Source organism: Emydura macquarii, unplaced genomic scaffold (genome assembly GCF_026122565.2).
Source record: "Emydura macquarii macquarii isolate MOO-44397 ecotype Brisbane River unplaced genomic scaffold, CSIRO-AGI_Emac_v2 contig_2897, whole genome shotgun sequence".
Lineage (NCBI taxonomy): Eukaryota > Metazoa > Chordata > Testudines > Chelidae > Emydura > Emydura macquarii.
Window position 1 is genome coordinate 52,613,666 of NW_027133034.1, and position 13,288 is coordinate 52,626,953.

General features: G+C 38.8%; 1 long non-coding RNA gene across 1 annotated transcript; it reads right to left on the minus strand.

The window, feature by feature from the left end:
• Positions 1 to 641: 641 nt before the first annotated feature.
• LOC137166749 (uncharacterized) lies at positions 642 to 8,735 on the minus strand. Its single transcript, XR_010923790.1, has 3 exons — positions 8,712 to 8,735; positions 8,485 to 8,544; positions 642 to 707 (listed from the first exon to the last, which is right to left on the minus strand). It is a non-coding gene; the product is annotated as an uncharacterized lncRNA (long non-coding RNA).
• Positions 8,736 to 13,288: the final 4,553 nt, after the last annotated feature.

Consider the following 13,288-nt stretch of genomic DNA (forward strand, 5'->3'; position numbering starts at 1 on the left):
TCTGCCTATTCATGCTCACTTTTGACAGAACACTCTTTGGGTCATGGTACTTGTTTTAACTTGTTTATGTGAAGCACCTACTACATTTCTGAGTGCTTGAAATACAAATAATAATATATGAATATCCACAAATGTCTTGATGCTCCTGTTCACAGTTGAATTGTGAGTTCTGACTATGTTCTCTGGTAAGAGCAATGGTGGGCAGGCCACGTGGTATGTTTTCCAACATGGCCACAAGTCTAGCATTTGATTCCATGCAAATCTATGCAAAAGTGACCATACATGTCAAACTACAAGCTTCTGAGCTTGCAGTGAGGTACTGCCATAGGAAAATGAGGATCAGGCAAACCTGGAACTTTTTGAATTTCAGAGGCTGCAGGCAAATTTTGACACACAGAAAATGTATTACTCTGTTTTGAACAGAACTTTGGAAGGGTTTATAGACAGCTGTATAGAGAACGTCTGTCATTTTTCAAACCTATTTGGACTGTGTATGCATTTGAAATGCATTCATTGACTTAAAACGTTTGTAAAATTGTATGTTTGGAGACATGTTTTTTAAATGTAGCTCCTTCAAGCATTCACTGGTGCTAGAAATCCAGAATCATGCATTCAACACATCTGTTGTGGGCACAGAAAATCACAGTAGTGAGGCAAATGTATGAGCGATGTTGGCATTGGGAATCATCATATGTTGGCACTGGCATCTGTAAGATGGAAGTAACAATGAAACAAGTAAGAACAGTAATGTAATAACAAGTTCAGAAGAGACTGACATCCCTGTATTATGTCATCTGATATCAGACCATAACAATTACTCTAGCTTTTTATAACTAACTGACATTATAGACTTTCTAGTTTATCATAAGTATAGCACACCAATATGTAAAGAAAGTATTAGTTCCTTTATGCACCATACAGCGTAGCCATGAATCCATTAAATAAAGATAGATACAAAACCCTTCCTCTCCATAAATTTGCTACACATGGCAGCTGAATGTAGGAATGAGTTCTTTTCTATAGAAATCCTGAGAAGGATGGCTTTTCTATTGCAATATCGATTACGAATTATTTAACTGAATGCAAATGCAGCCTACAAAATTGCATCCGCGTTCACGACTGATAATGAAAAAGTAAATGATAGCAGAGTACACACCAGTATGCCAGCTGGTGAATAAAGAAAAACAGCTGCTGGCAGCCGCCAACTGTGAAGTCCATGTGGACAATGTTATGTTCAAAACATAAAATGAACAAGTTGCATACTGGCATGAAGTCTGTTGCAACGAAATTCTTTCATGAAGTCTGTTGCAACGAAAGTACTGTTGCCTTTGAAAACTTGGCAAATGGAGTCCCACTGTATAGATTCACTGACTTTTTGGAAGTTATATGGTCAGAATTATTTCAGCATAGCTACACAATATTTGTTACATCTACAGACTTGGCTGCAGTAGGTCATAAACCATATTTGAAAACTCTGTATGAACTACATGACTCCACTGTACATGTTTCCTGCTAAGCCAGTTTCAAATACCGTTTGGCTGATCAGCGTGAGCAGGGATAACAAGTTTTAAAACCATCTTCAAAACCCTCATTTCAGCCTAGACAGGGAAAATGCTTGGCACATCTAGACAGCCTATTTATCTGCAGTGTTTGGAGCACTTTACAAAGGTTGGCTTAGTATCTTAATTCCCAGTTAGGGGAGGTGGCACAGTCTAGTGGGTAGTGCATTAGACTGGGAGTCAGGAGATTTGGGTTCTATTTCTAGATTAACCACTGAACTGCTGTGTCACCTGGGGCAAGTCACGTCACCTCTCTGTGCCTCAGTTTCCCTTACACTCGTTGTCTGTCTTGTCCATTCAAAGAGTAAGCTCCGACAGGCAGGAACAGTCTCTTACTTTGTTTTTCCATGGAGCCTAGCACAATGGAGCCCTGATCTCGCTTGGAGCTGCTAAGCACTACCATAATACAAAATAATTATTCTAATAATAGTTTGCAGATGAAGAAAATGAGGCCGTGAGAATTTAAATGTCTTTTCTAAGATCACTATCTCCTTCTTCTCCTCTCTTACTAAAGCGACTAATTTCTCCCTAGTACTTCTTTTCCCCCTTGCTATGCTTGTAAAAATCCTTGTTAATCCACTTGAACTGTCATTAATTCTTTCTTTTTTTCCTAATCTAATTTTTTCTCTGCAAGCCTTTACTGATTGAATACTCTTGTTAGGTTAGTTGCCTGTCCCCTGTGCCATTTCCAGTACAGGTTTTCTTTTTATCCCCATGATTCTGAGCAGAAACACTGAGTGTTTCTCATTTCTAGTTTACCCTTCACTTGCAGGGTATGAATAGAAAGCTTTGCAAAATAGCACAACAATTACTAGCTGACCGATAGAAGCCGTTCCAATGTACTGTCCTGCCTTTGCTGAGTGATAATGGTATCATTAAAATGTTTCTTGCATTTTGACAGCTATTGCTTGCTACATTATCAGAGTTTAAGGCCAGAAGGGACCACCAGATCATCTAGTCTACACCACTCAGCACCCCCACACTAAACCCAACTGAAATTAGATCAAACTCGCTTCAGTAGTGCTCCTCATTTTATGCACAGGGATATCTCAAATCAGAAGTTATCTACCTACAGTATTTATGTGATTCCCATTACTGTAGTCTCTAAGTACCTCACACTCTTTAATGTAGCTATACTCAGAACGCCTCTGTGAGGTACGGGAGTACCATTATCCCATTTTACAGATGAGGAACTGCAGCACAAAGAGGCTAAGGTCATACAGGAAATTTGTGGTAGAGACACGGATTGAAGGCTGGTCTCCCAAGTTAGTGCATTAATCACTAGATCAGCAGTTCTCAAACTATGAGAGTTCTGTAGCACTTTAAAGACTAACAAATTTAATTTCAGCTGGCAATGGGGTCTGTTGCAGGGATAGGTTCCTGGATTGGACTTCTTGTAGGGTGTATGGTTGCTGGTGAGTATTTGCTTCAGGTTGGGAGGCTGTCTGTAAGCCAGGCTGGGTCTGTCACAGCCCACTGCCTGAGCGAGAGACGGATCATCTGCTAGGATAGGTTGTAGATCTTTAATGATGTGTTGGAGAGATTTTAGCTGGGGACTGTAGGTGATGACCAGTGGTGTTCTGTTGTTATCTTTGTTGGGTCTGTCCTGTAGTAGGTGACTTCTGGGTACCCGTCTGGCTCTGTCAATTTGTTTCTTCACTTCTCCAGGTGGGTATTGTAGTTTTAAGAATGTTTCATAGAGATCCTGTAGGTGTTTGTCTCTGTCTGAGGGTTGGAGCAAATCCGGTTGAATCTTAAGTCTTGGCTGTAGACAATGGATCGTGTAATGTGTCCAGAGTGAAAGCCGGAGGCATGAAGATACGTATTGCGATCAATTGGTTTTCGGTACAGGGTGGTATTAATATGACCATCCTTTATTTTTATTGTAGTGTCCAGGAAGTGGATTTCTTGTGTGGACTGGTCCAGGCTGAGGTTGATAGTGGGATGGAAATTATTGAAATCCCGGTGAAATTCTTCGAGGGACTCTTTTCCGTGGGTCCAGATGATGAAAATGTTATCAATGTAGCATAGATAAAGAAGAGGTGTTTGGGGACGAGTTTTGAGGCAGCATTGTTCTAGATCAGCCATAAAAATGTTGGCATACTGTGGGGCCATGTGGGTGCCCATAGCCGTGCCACTGACTTGGAGGTATAGATTGGCTCCAAATCTGAAGTAGTTGTGGGTCAGGACAAAGTCACAAAGTTCAGCTGTCAGGTGTGACATATCATCATCAGGGAAAATGTTCTTGATGGCTTGAAGTCCATCTTTGTGTGGAATGTTGGTGTAGAGAGCTTCTACATCCATAGTGACTAGGATAGTATTTTCTGGGAGATCACCAATGGATCTCCCAGAAAATCCAGGAATCTATCCCTGCAACAAACCCCGTTGCCAGCTCTGCCCACACATCGACTCTAGTGACAGCATCACCGGTCCTAACCACATCAATCACACCATAAGGGGCTCATTCACCTGCACATCCACTAATGTTATATACGCCATCATGTGCCAGCAATGCCCCTCTGCCATGTACATTGGCCAAACTGGACTATCACTTCACAAAAGAATAAATGGACACAAATCAGACATAAAAAATAATAACATCCATAAACCAGTCGGAGAACACTTCAATCTCTCAGGACACTCTGTCTCTGACCTGAAAGTTGCTATACTTCTACAAAAAAGCTTCAAAAACAGACTTCAAAGAGAAACTGCTGAGTTAGCAATTATCTGCAAACTTGACACATTCAAATTGGTTTAAACAGGGATTTGGAATGACTATCTCATTAAAAGAAGTAATTTGCTCTGATCAGCCATTCTCACCTCCTACTCAATGGTTGTCATTAGGCCTCAAGTACTCGGCTTTCATCTACCTACCCCATTGTTGTCAATGCCTTTGGATATGTATATGTTGCCTCCTATATATGTTGCCAATATTTGCTGTATTATTTCTACCAACTGCATCTGAGGAAGTGGGATGAAGCCCACGAAAGCTTATGACTGCTGAGATGAAATTTGTTAGTCTTTAAAGTGCTACAGAACTCTCGTTGTTTTTGTTGTATACAGACTAACATGGCTACCCCTCTGGAGTTCTCAAACTGTGGGTCGGGACCCCAAAGTGGGTTGCAACCCCATTTTAATGGGGTCACCAAAGGTGGTGTTAGACTTGCTAGGGCCTGGGGTTGAAGCTGAAGCCAGAGACCCACTGCCCAAGGTGGAAGCCAAAGCCCAAGAGTTCAACTCTGGGCAGTGGACCTCAGGCTTTGACTTCATCCCTGGGTGGCGGGGCTCAGGTTAAAGCCACCACACCCGTGGCTGAAGACCTCAGACTTCAGCTTTGGCCCCTTCACCAGCATGGCGGGGCTCGGATACGGGCTCAGCCTGCGGTTCTCCCTCCCAGAGTCATGTAATAATTTTTGTTGTCCGAAGGGGGTCGCAGCGCAATGAAGTTTGAGAGCCGCTACTCTAGACCATCCATCCTCTCTAGCAAAGAAACCAAATCCTTCAAAATGGAAGAACTTTTTGAGTTGCCTCTGATGCTGCAATCCCAACACTGTCACCATCCCACCAATGGTAATTCTTTTTAAATCAATGTTAACTTTAAAAAAACAGATGCAAAGTTTTTCCACTGTTTTTCTTGTGTTTCTCTAAGACAAAAAAACCCCTAAAAATAAACAAGGAGAAAGATGCAGTAAGAGACAGCTCAAGGCAAAAGGATGGTTTATTTCTTGTTTGAATTAAAACATGTTTTTTTATTTTTAAAGTCTAATTATAGCCTTCAAATATATAAAATGTCATATGAAAATTGAAAGCAGGGCTATGCACACACCCAAGAACATCTCAGACCCTGGATGATTTGCAAACCATTCAATCATAGGGAATAAGATGTTCAGGGGGAGCGGGTCACAAGCTCTTTCAAACTCCAGATCTCCCCAGTCTAACAAAATTTACACATACACACACACACACATTTGCAAACATTGCTGCTACTTGTCCTTTGCAGCTCAAATACTGGAATTTCTCATACCATTTCTGCTTATGTTTATACAAGCTCTGTTCACAGAGCTTAAGACAAGCTTAGGCACGCCAGAGAGAAATATGCAATTTTTCATTATGTGGCTGGAAGACGGTGCATTTTAATCCTCATTTTCAAGGAAATCAAGACATGTACATTAAGAGGCTATCTGCCTATTGGCAGGTTTAAGAAAGTACAAGCACATTTTTGCCTTGGGGAAAAGTTACTTTCCTGTCTCTAAATAAACCTTGAAAATCTGCTCTTTTTCTCATTCGATCAAAGTAACATTGCCACTGACCAGCTGTTTAACCAAGGAAGACTGAGCAAGACTCCTTTTGGAGTTTGTTAATGCATGCTTCATAATTGGCTACGGGGGTACGCACCTAAGGACGGATCCAGATAGATGGCCATTGACTTCAATGGGCTTTGGATCAGGACTGTACTCCTCAGAGACGGAGCATGCCCTCTCCCTAAGACTACCAACCCTTGTCAGCTTGGGATGTGAGAAACTGAGTCTAGAAAGAGAACCAAGGTTTCCCCCATGACAGTGCAAAGTGCCACGAATAGCTCGGCGGTCTTCTTCAGAATTTACTTCTAGAACTTACATGGTTTACTATGATTAAAGCTGTGCAAATGGTTGATTTTTCAAATGATGGATTATTTATTTATTTATTGTTCTCCAGTAATTCCAAAAAATATCCCCCACTAAAAAAGAATTAATTTGGGTTGAACTGCAAAGAATTTTTAAAACTTACAGCACATTGAAAAGTAAAAAAATAAAAAATTGTTTTGGGTCAAACAAAACATGACCTGTATACAATGGTTTCTTTTGATTTCAAGCATTTTTTTAAAAAAATTAATTTTTTAAAATAAAATTAAAGGACATTTTTAAATGAAATGTTGTTTTGAATCAGAAAATTGAAACACTGAAATGTTTAAATGTTTTGGGGCTTTCATTTCTTTTCTTTTCTTTCTTTTTTTTTTTTTTTTAAGATTGTTTTTTCCCATCAAAACAAGTTGGCAAAATCACTGACACAAATTTGCGAAAGTTTCGGTGTTGCCAAGTCTTCATTTTTTACTGAAAAAAAGTTTTGGTCAAAAAATGTCACCCGCTTGCTGTGATTTATTCTTTCTTGATCATCCAGGTTCTTGGTTCAGCTCTTGGAAACAACTGCAACCTACAATATCATCAACACATTTGCTCCATCTGAAATGTATGTGGCCCTTGCTCCATTGCTACTCATAAAGTAGCACTAACTAGACGCTAACTGGAAACATGCCAAATTACTTCATGGACAGCATGAAGACTGCCAGATCAAAATGTACAACTCAGCTGACAGCACAAGACCTGTCTGGACTTTTCCAGTACCTTTTCAAGATAGCCTTGTTTTAAAAAGACAAACTGGAATGATAACTAGCTAGATACACCCTCCTCACTCAGTTTTAGAGTAACAAAAGTCAGTCCCTGTCAGACCAAGCCTCTGGTAATGAAAGCAGCTACATGACCAACAACCATAGCAACATATAGCACAGTAGATATGAAGACTTTTAATGCAAGAGAACCAATAATACCCTTAGGTGTTGGTTGCTCATTTGTAAGGTTTGTGCACGGGTTTCCATTGAGAAAAGAGTCCAAAACCAAAAAGAAGATAGCTGAATAGTGGTTAAAGGGAACAAGGTAACTAATATGACCTCTCAAGAATAATGAGAATGCTGTCATTAGCAGAGCTGGGTGAAATTTTTTCGACAAATAGTTTATTCAACAAAAAATGCAGTTTCAGCTTGGCCAAAACTATTTGCAAATTTGAAATGAAAAAAAATATTGGGCTAGTGTTGCAAAGGGATTTAGAAACCATTCACAAAGCCACTAGAGAAGGAAGAGGAGGAAGTGGTAGCAGCAGCAGCAGTGATGGCCTCTCCCTCCCACCAGACCTTCCTGCTTTATACCCTGTAGTCTAGTGGTCAGGGCACTCACGTGCAATGTGAACAACTCTATTTCAAGTCTCTGTTCCAAAGACTAGTTGAGCATTTTATGCCAAGTGGAATGGCTTCCATATGAGAGATTGCCTGAAAACAAAACAAACTTCTGTTTGGTTTTTTGTTTCACCAAGAAAACGAAAACATTTTTGTTTCACATCAACCTGAAATGATTTTTTTTTATTCGGATTGGATCAACAGTATTTTTTTCTAACTCAGTATATGTTGTGTCGTACTTGTTGGGACCAAAATGCTTTTTGTAGGGTTAGTGCTACTTAAATTGCAGCTTGCCATATGTCTCTTAAATGTATCATTGAGGAGACGGGAGGAACAGTCCTTTGTGGGTTTGAACTTTGGTCAATACCAAAAGAAAATGTGCATGCGATCTGCCATTTGCAAGCTTAGACTATGCTTTCAGGGCATCCAAACAACTAATAATTCCAACATTAAGAATATTTAATAATACATTTTTTTATATTTGACTGACTAAGGACTAACATTTTAGAATGTATTCACCCATTCTTGCTTTGCCTGCCTCAACTTTTGCAATTTTCTTTTTTTTTTCCAGTAACCAAAGGAAAGGAATATTTTTTAACCACAGCACCTGTCTGTATTCCAACAAAGAAAAAAAGAAACATTTACTAAGCATTGGCTGTACAACCCACAAACCCAGCAGATGCCCTTTTTTACCCAGCAATCTTTCATCTTGGAAATCTAAACATTAATATTGACTGTATTTTATACAAAACTCCTGTGAACTATAGAATTCTTTCACCAAAAGTGGGGGAGGCAGCATTAAAACAAACAGTAAAGTTGTCTTAAGGAAGCGAACAAGACTTTGATTCTTCAGTACTTGGTTAGTAACACATCTTGGAACTAAAGTGACAGGGGCGTAGAAGGATTTTATAATATATAATCCCTGGACAACTTCCTTACCTTAACCACAATTCCCCCAATTCATAGTTTTATATTCTTGAACTCTGGCCTCCTTCACTGCTGGAGAAAACACATGGAGGCTCTTAGTGGTTTCTTTGCAATTATAAAGCAAGGTTAGTCTTGATTCTAATCTATGATATTTAGGCACTCATTGCTGAATATCTTCAAAATCCATGGCATGGGAGCAGGGATGCATTTTAAACCTGCTGTTTTCTACATTTTCTTACCTCAATTGTAGAGGATTGTAGATCTTAGCTTGGGAATAGGCTGAAAGATAGAGACCACTTTCTCTGCATCTTACACCGGTAGAACGATGTATATTTGATGAACAGGCCATAGAAATAAATGTTCCCCTTTACTAACATTTTGATTCTTGTGGAGCTTTTGAATATATCTGAGGATGAGACCTTTTAAGAGGTGTACACTCTGTGCTATGTATAAAACAACATTGGTGACAGTGTGTGCTTTTTCAATTGGAGCTGACCTTTGATACTTTAGCCAGATGGGGACCTCAGCCAGATTCAAATTATATATGTATTTTCCACATCCTCAGACCTTCAGCCAACTGGCAGGGACTCCATGAGACTTATTAGTAGAAATGAAGCACTATCTTTTTTGCTAAATTGGCTAAAGTGAAACAGTCAAAAGAGAAGCCCAAATGAAGGAAAGACAAAAATGACAGGCATTTGGCAGCAAGCTCTAGTTCAAGAGAATTGTGTCTTATTAGGCCTGCACGTTAATGGAAATGTACAGAAGAGGTAACACAGAAAGGAGTTACGATGCTAAAGTAAAGAATATTTTCATGATATGCATGTTTCTGTGTTGGCATCAAACATTGTTCTATTCTAATAGAAGTTCTTCTTTTTTTTCTAAATATTGAACCAAATCCAGAGGACTTTACTCAGTTTTACAATAGGTTGACTAATAGATGACAACTAATTCATTTGACAAATTTCACATCAAATTATTTGAATTTTTTTTTCATTGCAAACTTGGAAAAATAATTTGCATATGTGGCGTCGAATAATAGAGTCATGACTCGACCACTTATTTGACAAATGTTGTGAAATATTTTGTATAGAATATGGGCAGTTTGCCTGAATGAGGACAGAAAGTCTGAACCATTGCTCTTTGAAGTCAATGGGAATCTTTGCATTGACGTCAATGTAATTGGATCAGGCCCCAAGTTACACCACTTAGGGATCTCTGGATTTGGGCCAATACTGGTTGTAGAACAGAGAAGATAAGGGTTATGAGGAATATTTTGAGTATATACAACTTTGGCCCCCAATAATGCAACAAGTTCTATGTTGGCAGATCCTTGCACTAGCATGGAGCCCCATTGATGTCAATGGGGCTTTGTGTGAGCCCACAGATTCACCCACACAGAGCTCAGTGGAAGATCAGAGCCTAAACATTTACTTTACGTTTTTACTAAGGTTCCACAACAAATGGTTCTATCAGTAAGCTTTATTCTAGAATACACACTTCTATCATGAGTACTCAGTATCAGAATTACGTTTACCAAACAGCAACTGATAATGTCCGTACTGGGGCCTGATACATGTGAAACGATGTAATGAACAAGGAACAGGGAATAGTTAAAGTGACAGTTGGCAAAAAGAACTCGTAAGCTGAAAGCTGTTCATATAAACTTTTCCACAATATTATTACAAATAATAAACAGAGTAGTAGTGATCAATATGGGTTTGTGAATAGAAAAAACGTCTAAACTCACAAAAAATAGTACTTGCAATGAATAATTCAACCAGCTCTTCTACGGAAACAGTTAAAAATGTGCATTTATCAGAATTACAATCAGAATGTTTTTTATGAGTATATGAACTGCATGCTAGATCAGGCCGACAATGGTCTATCTAGTTTAGTCTGTGTCTCTGACAGTAGTCAGTACCAGATGCAATACAGGAGCATTCAGTTTTTACTGAGTTCTCTATACTGACATCCAGGACTACTTCTTGAGCAATTACAGTTAATTTTAAACCCAGAATGTGTCTGATCAAATTATTTTTTCCAGTGTGCATTAACTGGCATTTGTCAACATTACATTGTATGCTGCCCATTCATCTCTCTGGAGTATCACATAGTCCTCCTCCAGTCATGACAATCTTAAAAATAATTTGTGTTACCTGCAAATGTTGGCACCCCTTTTCCAGCTGGTTCTAATACAGTGGTGCACCCTATTATTAGGCTTTTGTCATATTTACAATTTACCGTTTATTCCTACTTTTTCTGTTCTGTTTCTTAGCCTCTAATCTGTAACCAAATAGTATTTATCCAACAATAATTACTTAGCTTTCCTAACAGCTTCTTGTAAGATGCATTGTAAGGGTTCTTGAAAATCAAAATAAATTGTAACCACTGGATCTCCTTTATCCACTATTTTGTTCACTCACCCCAAAAGTTCTAGTAGGCCTCATTTCAGAAAAGCATCCTGTTCAGGACAGCACTTAAACACTTACTGTCCTGAAGAGAGATGGATTTAAGCATGGGCTTAAGCACTTCCCTGAAGGAAGACCATAGTTTGGAGAGGCACTGGTTTGTTCCTATCATCTGAGGTTCCTCATCTCTTTTTATTTGCTCCTTCATTTTAGGCCAGATTCTGATCTCACTGAAACAGGTATAATAGGATCTAGTGCTTTGTTGCAGGATACAGGTGGTGAGGGACTCTTTGTCTTTGGTAAAATATATAATTATTTGAAAAGTAGCATTGTTTAACCTACAAAGTTTGGAGGCCAGCACTGACTGAGAGGTGTCAAAATTGAGTCTACAGACTGTTCAGTTATCAAGACTGAAGTTAATCAAATTATTCATTGTGAAATCTCTTCCTTCATAAATACTGCTTTTGCCAATAGATTATGAGGACAAATTTCAGCCTGGGGGGAGTCTTCATGAACTGTTCACTGTAACTGTCCCCTATTTATTATTCACATTGTGTAACTGGTTATCTACATCCTATTGTATTGTTATTACTCCCTATCTGGATGACCTGAAGATTAAAAGGAGATGGATGAGCGATAATAGCAAAAGCCAAACAACACACTTCTGAAAGAAATTTTCACATGAATAATAATTTGTGCTAAAATCTGTGAAACTTTCAGGATAAGGTAACATTTTCATAAATAGTTGGTGGCTGTCCTAATACAAAGAATGAATAACATGATCAAACAAATAACTGTGCATCAAATTCACTGCATTTATTAGTAAAAATATTTGCAAATCCCTTTTTTATTAATCAACCAGCTCTATTCTATGTTATGCTAAAGTTATAAGTTGTTCTAGGATGCCAAAGTGGTAAAAGTAGCAAAATTTGATCTCAAAGAAGCTTACATTTTAATATTGAATTAATTTACTGGAAGTTCCCTATCCAAGTACAGTAATGAACACCTGAAAATATAACTTGGAAATAAAATCCTCACGTGGATGTTTCATCTGAAATAAAAGCTGAAATTCAGCTTCAAGACAACTAACTCATTTTTTGAGCCTCTGAAATGAGAGTTTTGAATAACCATCATGCAGAATGGCACATCAATGCCACTTCAGCAACTCCTGCCAAACTGGCTTTTCCACTATAACATAATGATAGATACATGGTGATAATTGAAAGCACATGAAAGATGTACTTAGTTTTGCTAACAGCAACTTGAAGCTGATTGATGCTATATAGCACCACTGGGTTAAACCAAATCAAACAAGTAAGCAAAAGTGTATTTGTTTGCTTATTTGATCTTTCAACCCAGCCAAAGACAGTATCATAAAGAATTTATTTTTCAGTAAATAATGCTTCCTTTTAAGAACACTGTCTGTCTGTCTGTTTGTCTATGTTCTTTTATGGGAGCAATCACCATGATATCTGAACATTTCCCGAAATTACAAATGATTTATGCATAATACAAAAAAAAAATAATTTGCCTTGGCTTGTTTTAAAAGCAAAAGTCATTATCCTGCTTTCCTTATTCAGATGAATTCCCATCGATGGTAGATGTAGCTTGCAAAATCCCAATGAACATAATGGGAATTTGTCCTAGTAAGGAATGAAGGGAAGAAAATTAAAAACTGAAAAAGAGCCTCAGGATTTGACCTTTTGACGTCAGTGGAAGTTTTGCCTGAGAAAGGACTGCAGAATGTATCCTTTAACTGGATACATGTGGGAAGCGCATAGGACCTGCTTCCCCTCCACTGAAGACAGTGGAGTTACAAAAAATTTGTGTAAGAGTCAGGCAGGATAACATGTTGGTTCCTTTGCTTTGAAGTTGTTTGGAATGTCAAAGTCAACCAACCATTTTTATCAATTAAAATTACTGGATGACACGTGTGCAAAGCAAAATAAACCAACCCACACACAAACAACCCTGTAAAAACTCTCTATGATTGTTATTTCATTATTCACTTTTATACCACCAACAGAGTGCTGAGGGACAAACTGTGCTACTAAGAACCAGACCTGCAGTGTGGAGGAGGGCAGAGTTGCATCCAAGGTTTGCGCCATGAGGTGTTGTGCATCAGTTCAGCACAAAGGGCACAGGGACTGAAATTATAGTTGACCCCTGTGTAGAGAGAAGGAAGCAGGAGAGAAATGGGAGAGAAGGCTCCTTGAGCCCTCTCTGTCCCCATTGTGCACCCATGCTAGATTAACTATAATCTAGTCCTAAATGCTTGACAGACAGGTTTGAGAAGTAAGGGCCTGATTCTCTTCTCATTTACACTGGTGTAAATCTGGAATAACTCCACTGACTTCAATGCTGTTATTCCAGATTTACACTGGGGAAACTGAGAAAAGAATCTG